The 9,005-nt window shown below is 42.0% G+C and overlaps 1 pseudogene; it reads left to right on the top strand.

Annotated features, from left to right (window-relative positions):
• The first annotated feature begins 4,291 nt into the window (after window positions 1-4,291).
• On the top strand, window positions 4,292-5,207 carry LOC109447379 (testis-expressed protein 9; annotated as a pseudogene).
• The last annotated feature ends 3,798 nt before the right edge of the window (window positions 5,208-9,005 follow it).

The following is a 9,005-nucleotide window of genomic DNA, read 5'->3' as shown; positions in this document are numbered from 1 at the left end:
ATAAGAAACTCCAAGTTTTTCATTTTACATTCCACGGAAGAATTTTGAGCAGAGGAGTGATGTCAAATTTGCATGTTAGAAATATCCCTCTGGTAGCAATTTCGAGGTGGGAGAAGGCAGGGGGCAAGGCTGGAGATAGGGAGGCTGTAAGAGGCTGTTTCAAAAGTCCAGATGAAGATGACAGACACTTGAATTGTGGTGGAGGACAGGGTAATAGGAGAAATATTTAGGAGGCTGACGCAATGGCTTCTTAATGAGTTATCAGAGAGGTTAAGGAAAAAGAGAAGTCTGGGTGTACAGCTTTCCTGACAGGTTGTTACTAACAATTGGTAGGGACGATGTCTACTTTATACAGTAAGCTGCATTTAGGATTGTGTCTGAACACAGTGGGCTACAAATCAACAAATTTTGCCTGTCTTTTAAAGCCCATGCTTCTAAGGAGAGAAAATTCCTCCTCTCCTAGGGAAGCAGCTAGGAGTCTCAGGAAGCACTGTGCATTCAGACGGCCAAGCCATTTCTCCACAGCAGTTGTGATTAGAGAGCTGAGAAAAAGCCCTGGAGCTGAGAGTCCTTACTTTCTACAGCAATGAAAGCCTAGCTGTGGGTGCACAGGTCTGATGCCTTTAGATCTGCTGACTTGTTTAGATCTCCCCCAGGGTACAAAGTAATCCAATGCCTTCTCCTTTCAAACTGACAAGGGATTTATCACTGGTGAGCCACGGCAATATCAGCTCTTCTTCCAGTGATTAGGTGACAATGGCTTCATTTCCAAGGCCCATTGTTGCAAATATTATGTAAGAGCTACAGTCTGAGAGGAGAAAGTTTTGCTATCCTGTAGCCTGGAATTTTTGAGTCAAGTGAGAGTTTGGAGAGACATAGATATCTATAAATGACAAACAGAATTAATGGGGGTTTGAAGAATCAAATCAGATCGAGACCATGAAGCACAGAGCAAAAGTGACTTGGTCATTTTATGTCATAAAGATTTCTGACCAAACAGTTAAACTCTAGATTCTAGCTTTCTTCACTGCGTAAACCCTTCAGAGATTTCCTGCTCCTTGTTCTTCCCAAGTATCTTACCCCAAAGGGGGAAACTGACCTCAGAATCTCTTTGGGAGAAAGCCTCCTATTCGGATATGAGGGCCACTGTGTAGCCTCCCGACACTGCTCAGGAGTTTTTCCATTTCTCACCTACAACCAACATACGTACAAAGAACGTATGTGCAACATGTACATGTTCACATGCTACCAGTACTGGGAGCAGGGAGTAGAAGGACTGGTAAAGATTTGTCCTGCTACCCATGAGCTCATAGTCTTCTTGGGAAGACTGACATACAATTAGAACACGAATTGATAAATGTCATGATAGAGACAAGTGCAAGCATCATAGGTGTGGGAAAGATGCAACATTTCACAACTGGTAGAGTCACGGCAAAGGCTGCATTTCTCACCAACAACGATGGCCTGGTGATGACGTGGGTGTCAGATGGGCATAGGGCATTTGCAGGGGGCCAGCACCAACACCGAGAATGCCAACTCTCTGTGGGTTCAGGCCCATTCTGGGAGTAGTGGGATGGACACAAGGGAATGAGGGGCTTACCATGAGCTGGCTAGGTTGTGGGCACTGCACAGCTGAGCGACAGAGCAGCCAAGGCCGTGGGGACACAGGAAGGGGTTGGGGGACTAGAGTGGGGCTATTATTCCAATGGTATAGAAGTATTTCAGTATTTTACAAACGATACAGTTGTAGCAATACCCTGCTCCTAGAGCAGCAATATCCAATAAAAATACAATGCAAGCCACACATATAATTAAAAACAAACTTAGTAATCAAATTAAAAAAGTGTTAAAAAAAAAGTCTAGGCTGTAATAAAGAATAAAATGCATTTATTTGAGCAAAGGAGGGATTGCAATCCAGGGCACAGATTCAGGTAGCAACCTAAATTTTGCTCCAAAGGGAACAAAGAAAGGCAAGGGTTTTAAAGGGCAAAACCAAAAGAAGATGTTCTCATTTAGGTCCTCCATGTAAATGAAGGGTATTGACTAGGTCAGCGGGGGACTGGTTAGGCCCATTATGTAAATGGCAAATGCTATTGTCAAAATGGATTGGTTCCTTTCAAGGTGAGAATGCAGATGGTCTGGTTACCAAGATAAGGAGGAAGTAAAGTTCACATATGTTCATGGAGCAATCATTGATCTAGGATGTTTACTGTTCATTCTTGAACTGTTTAGCAACAAGTCAGCAACTTAACCATAGTTTCAAGAACTGAGACATGAGACGTGCATAGGTCCCAGTTCCTCAGTGGCTTCCCATCTCCATTTTAAGTGACTCTCTGAGCAATGCTTATTCCATTTTACTTTCTCTGTTATCAAAAGTAAAAAGAAAAAGGGGAAATTAATTTTAATATTCTATTTTACATAGATTCAAAATATTATTTTAACATGTAATCTATATACAACATGATTAATGAGATAGTTTTTTGTTTTTTTTAAATCCAGTGTGTATTTTACATTTATAGCCCATCTCAGTTCAGAAAATATCCAACAGTCCCTTGTGGGTACTCCGTTGGACAGTGCAGATCTTGAAAGATTGTGGGAATGCTGTCCTCTTTCTCTCTCTCTCTCTCTGATCCCTGAATTTTGGGGGAGGTGACATCTCAGTTGTCTAAAATTTCCTGCAGGTTGCTTGGTGGGGTTTCCTTCACTGCTCATGCCACCTGTAAACACGCACAGCTTTTAACAGGTATAAAATTTAAAGCGAAGACATGTGTTTTTTTTCAGCTCTGAGCTTAATTACATTAATTACCTGTCCCATTGCTTAGTGCTGGCTTCATTACCAAACCAAAGTACAACTTAATTGCTCTTTAAACCCCTTTGAATTTTCAGACCTAATTTATCTGCAGCCTCAAGCTCCTGAAAAAATAAGTACCTGTGGATTTACTAAGGTGAAGTGGGAATTCACTATGTGTGAGGCTTTCCTTGCTAGGCCCTTCCTAGGCCTGTATTTTCTTTTTTTATTTAGCCACTTGAGATAACGAATCTTTGCCTTCCCTTGTACCCTCCTCGCCGCGAGTGACACCCACAAGCTTAAAACTCATTTCCTGTGCTTTAGCACCACCTTGTGGTTTATGAGGAAAAGTCCAGAAATAGGCTGCGTCCAACTTGGGATCACTGAGTGAAATTAACAGCCTTGAAGGGCCATCTGGCTCTTGCTGTCTCCTTCAGTCTGAGAGGAAATGAGATTTGTTACTCAGTGTGGAATTTCTCCTACAGGCTAAACTGCCTGCTGAGAAATCAGGTGGTGTAGTATGTCCAATGTGAACTAAACAGAGAATCATGCAGAAACATAAATCCAGGCTACTACTGTTCTATTATTTAAATTGAATTGTGTCCACCTTTCACAGAAGACTTGGCTCAGCCAGAGAACCTGGCATCTATGTCTGCTGTTACTGTTAAATGTTGAGCTAATGTTTTCAGTTGCTCCAAGTTAGGAATTATCCCTTGGCCATCAATGATACACCCTGAAAACTGCGTTCACTTCATGAATTTGCAATCCAACCTGAAGCTGAATTTCAACAACAAACATGTTGGTTTGACCAGTGTAGGTTGAAAATAAATGGCATTAGAAGACAGATAGATGGGGCAGACGCTTTACCAATAACCATAACCGCACATACTTGCTATTATCTTGCACCAATGTTCCTTAATCCCTTTATCATTTACTTCTGCTGGGAAGGTGTATGAGCGCAATTTCCTTACTGGTCCAGAGAGGCCAATTAATTTGCCTGTGGTCACACTGTTAGTCACTGGCAGGAACTTGTTTGCTAACTTAATATTCTAAATGATTGACTACCTCATCACACAATTCTCTTGTTAAAAATAAATGGTCAGGGCTCCTGTTTTCTGTCTCCTGACCACCCTGAGGCTTTCCCATGTAGTCCTGTGTCATGCTGTGCTTCCTGTTTCTAGGACCTGGACAGACCATTTTAGGGACTCCACTCCCATCACGCGTTCAGCAACCTGCTACAGCTCGATGGGACCGCTTCACCAAGGAGGAAGAATATAAGTGCTTAAATGCAGAGTTGGAGGCAAAAACAGCTGACCTGGGTCCACAACTGTGGAAATAATAAGAGGTCAGCAAGAAGTATTAGGTTGGTGCAAAAGTAATTGCAGTTTAAAAGGTTAAAAATAATTGCAAAAACCACAATTACTTTTGCACCAACCGAATACGATCTAGGCTTATTTCAACACAAATTAAATAATATGAAGAAGAAGATGATGACAGCTTCAGAGGTCTATTATCATCTGAAGGGACAGTTTATCTATATTCAGAAACTAAGCCAAAGACCAAAATCATTGATCCAGTAAACAAGATTCGAAACAAACCACAATCTGCAAATAAAGGAAGGAAAACAAATTCAAGTATAAAATTGAAATACTCTGATGTATAAACTGCTAATGGTGTTGCCATTCCGGAGGATTTCTCAGACTTTTCTCTTGCACAACCAGTTGGCAAAATTGAAGGGCAACTGGAAGAAGGCGGCTTACCTGACTGTATAGGTGATGATATTTTTTGTGGTGTTAGTCAAGATGCTGGAACAGAAGAACAGATCCAATTTCTAAAGGCCAAACCCCATGTTATGCAGGAGGAATCGGATAATGCTGTATGTACATGCAATAAAAAGGGGATGCAAGTCAAGATTTAAAGTCTAAAGTAAAAAGTTCTGAAGAAAATTGTGAGATGGCAGCAAACAATTAATTTGTAACAACCGTCTCAAACAGAAAAAGATAAAATTCGTTTCAAAGAAGCAAACAAAAAATGTGATGGATTACAGCAACAGCTGTCTTCAGTAGAAAGGGAATTAGAAAATAAAAGAAGGCTACAAAAACAAGCTGCCACTAGTCAAAGTGCCACAGAAGTTTGCTTGAATGGAGCTCTAGAAGAAGCAGAAAAGTATAAATTGGAGCTACGTAAATTAAGGCAGAATAACAAGGATATAGCAACTGAAGAACACACACACAAATCAAAGCCTTAAAATCAGAAAACAAGAAACTAGAAAAACAGGGTAGAATTAATGATAGGGTTCAAGAAACAATTAAAATTAATTGATGTTTGTAAAAGGCAGAAGATGCATATTGAAGCTACCAAGAGGCTGTCTTTCACGGAAGAGGAATTTATGAAGGCATTTGAATGGGGAAATTCTTAAGTGATCTACTTTAGTTAATCTCTGTAACCAACAGTGTGTGATGGATAGACATTTTATTTAACTTAAGTTGTAATGGCTTGAATTATTTTTACTCTTAATTAGTAATGAAGATATTTAGTAACGAAATCAAAACAATTCCAAAGAATTCCCTGTTTGGACTGGGGGGGGATACAAAACGGATATGTAGTAATTAGAAAAGGGAATAACTTATAAAAATAAAGCAATAGGAATTTTTAAAAAGTCCTCATAATTTCGCAGAACATCAGAAGCTTAGCTTGATTATGGTAACCATACCACAATGCATACACATATCAGATCATCAGCTTTTACGTCTTAAATATATACACTCTCTGTTTGTCAATTATATCTCAATAAAGCTGGGGGGAGGGGAAGAACCTTAGAGGACCTGTTTAACTATTGTCACCAGTTTAAATCCAAATTCTACCCTTTGTCAGCTGTCGCTTGGGCAGAACGTCTATTGGTGATAGCTCTGTGCCTCAGTTTCCTCTTTGGATTCAATGAATTAAGACATATAAAGGCCTTAAACAGGGCCTGGGACCTGCTAAGGATTCACTGATGCTGACAATCAGGGCTGGGACTGAGTGAGGTTGCACAATGCACGGCTCTGAAAGTGAGTGCCTCCTTAGCCTCACTCCAGTTCTGGCCCTGGTGATAATGACAATGAAGGTGATGCTTATTTGGCATTTGCCTGTGTCAGTTTGGGCTGCTATATAACAAAGCACCATAGCTTGAGTGGCTTATAAACAACAGACATTTATTTCTTGTGTTTCTGGAGGCTGGAAGTCTGAGATCAGGGTGCCAAAATGGTTGGGTTCCAGTGAGGACCATCTGGTTTGTGGAGGGCTGTCTTCTCCTTGTATCCTGTCATGGCAGAGAGCACAGAGGGAGAGCTGGCTCTCTTCCTCTGATAAGGACCCTAATCCCAACAGGGGGCTCCACACTCATGACTGAATCACCTCCCAAAGGCCCCCACCTCCTACCACCATCACTTTGGGAGTTAGCCTTTACCATGAATTGTTTGGCGGGACACAAACATTCAGTCCATAACAGCCTTATTCAGAGTGTTAATGTCGTTGTTATGTCCAAAGTGGGCAGAGGAGACAGACTGAGGAGCACGCGGGCAGGCCTGATCTCATCATCTTTGTTCTTGCTGTCTGAGATCTCACCATGACGCCTTCATCCCTCAGGGAAGCGTGAAAAGACCTCAGGAGAACAACGCATTCAGCTTTTATCTCATCCTTAACATTTTCCCAAAGTTGAGGTGAGAGGAAGTTTTAACCAGGAGTGCTGGGGAGAACAAAAGAGTGCAAGAGACTCATGCAGGTAGATAGGCTTAGAATGGAGAGGAGAGTGAGAGAGAGATGAAGAAAAGGGTAGTTTGCGGGGCCCCTGACGCAAGCTTCCCCAACTGATGACTTTTGGCTGAACATGGCCTTGCTGACCCTTCCATGTCTGACAAGAGAGCTGGGAGTCCCATGACCCTGAGTGGAGATCCTCCCATGTCAAGAAATACACATCTGCCCACAGGATTCTAACTACATCTTCCAAAAAGAGCAAGGAACAGTGATTGTAATGAACAGGGCTGAACAATTTATTCCCCTTTTCCAGTCCCCAAAGTTAATGCTTTCCTGTATTGTAACTTAATTCCCCCCCTCAAACAGGGTCAGGAGGCACTTGTAATTCCAGATATTAAATAAAAATAGACACCTGACTTTGAAGGCTCCTGAACTGGAGGCAACACTGCAGAGTCCTGTTTGCTCTTGGCTTCACCATTCAAATTTTTGCTAAGGCTTATGGGCTGCCATAGCAGTCACACCTGTGTGGCAGGGATTAAGTGACACAGGAAACAAAACTGCTGAACTGAAAATGTCCTCCCACCAGGTGGCCTCAGCCCCGATGGTTCCTGTGTGAATCTTTCCTTTGGATGAAGGCATTGGGAGCTCTTAAAAGTGCAATTCTGCTAAGAAAGCAATGGAAGCTTTTATCTGCCACTTTAACCTTATAAAAGTGCATGTTACATGGATTTTGTGGAAGGTGAATTTTGATGGGGATAATAGTATGCACTCAGAAGGAAAATGTCAAAATGCAATATTGCAAAGAGTAGGAGAGTAGAAACATTCCATCTCATCTGATGTATATATATGACATATAGACATATATAATACAGATATAGACTAGATCATGAGTGTATAAGCAGAAGGCGTTGCTACACGGGCTGTGTTCTATGAAGACTGAGAGTATTTGTCCAGCATTTATTTAGCGTGGGAGACCAGGCAGCAGCCAGACTCTTCTATTGGCTCTTGCAGGCACCAAGAGGAGGTTTAGTGCTTGAGATGTCTTTCCCAGAGCTGGATCCTAAGGGCATGTTCAAACCCCGATGGAGGAGCAGATTTGAGGCCAATGTTGGCCAGTAAGTCACAGACCAGTTTTGAAAGCAAAAACTAAGTTCAGGGAGAAACCAAAGATATGTGAAGAACTGAGCATCAGGCCATGTAGGCAGCTGGGTGGAACTTGGCAGGGGTAGCTGTCTCTCTGAGTCTTAAAACGACGACCATCTATGAACAAGAAGGTGGGCACTCACCAAACACTGAATCAGCTGGCACCTTGCATTAGGACTTCTCAGTCCCCAGAACCGTAAGAACTGATTTTCTATGTTTTATAAGCAACCCAGTCTATGGTATTCGGTCACAGAAGCCTGAGTTGACTGAGTCATGTTCCTAGCACAATGCCTGATTCACTAGCTGAGCTCAATGAAACTGTGTTCTTTCACTTCCAGCATCCATGGTTTAAGAATTTCAGGAGCCTATTGTCTCAACCATCATATGTTCTTGGGTAATGAGGGCTAGACAGAACAAATGATAGGGCCAAGTGTGCGTTGATCTAACTCTACCTTGCAACAACAGCAGAGCCATCATTAAAATAGCTGAGGCGGCACAGGCTGACATGGCACATGCTGACATGGTCTCAGAATGTTGACCCCTTTCTACTAGATGTTACAGAAGAATATGATAGGGCAGCGATGAGGAAGAAGTAGTGGGACAGGGTAAATTACACAAGGGGAAAAATGGTTTTTGAATGCTTCCCATTAATATTTGCAAAGCACTTCAGAATGTGCCTATTTGCAAGACCTATTTCATGATCCCACTCAGAACGTTGATGACCCCATCCCAACTGCCCTTCCATCAGTGTCATTTCAAGTAGTTGTAAAACAGAGACGCATCAGGCACTATTGCACGAAGATGTGACCAGGTTGACTTTCCCCCATGCTGAGCAGCACAGGACAAATGTGAACATCTGGACAATCATATGTGGCCATCTTGGCAAGGTTAGAGAGACCATTGATACGGCACCCTGAGAACCCACACAAGCCTAGGAGAGTTGTGATGCTCAAAGGGGATGGATACTTAATGTGCAAAGAAAGAAAAAATAGGAAAATATCATTTTGGAAACCATAATAAAAGTATGGATCCAGGCAGGCATGATTAACTTGTGTTAAAAATCATTAGACGGATGGTGGAAGAGCAAGTGAACATTCCTGTAGCGTCAAAATAATACCATACAGATACACACTCAGGTGCAAAGTGAAAACTTTCCAGTAAATTGTAATATCAGACTGTGTGACACTAATCCAGGGATGAGGCTTAGCATACCAGTGGTGCTATGATGGTGCAGCTTGAATCCATCAAACCTCTAGATTGAATGGCTATTGTACAAGAACAGCTGACCAACACTGCGAGAGAGCCACAAAGAGAAATGCACAAGGTGGGACATTCTCCA

Source organism: Rhinolophus sinicus, linkage group LG07 (assembly GCF_036562045.2).
Source record: "Rhinolophus sinicus isolate RSC01 linkage group LG07, ASM3656204v1, whole genome shotgun sequence".
Taxonomy (NCBI): domain Eukaryota; kingdom Metazoa; phylum Chordata; class Mammalia; order Chiroptera; family Rhinolophidae; genus Rhinolophus; species Rhinolophus sinicus.
This window is presented reverse-complemented; position numbering and strand designations above follow the sequence as displayed.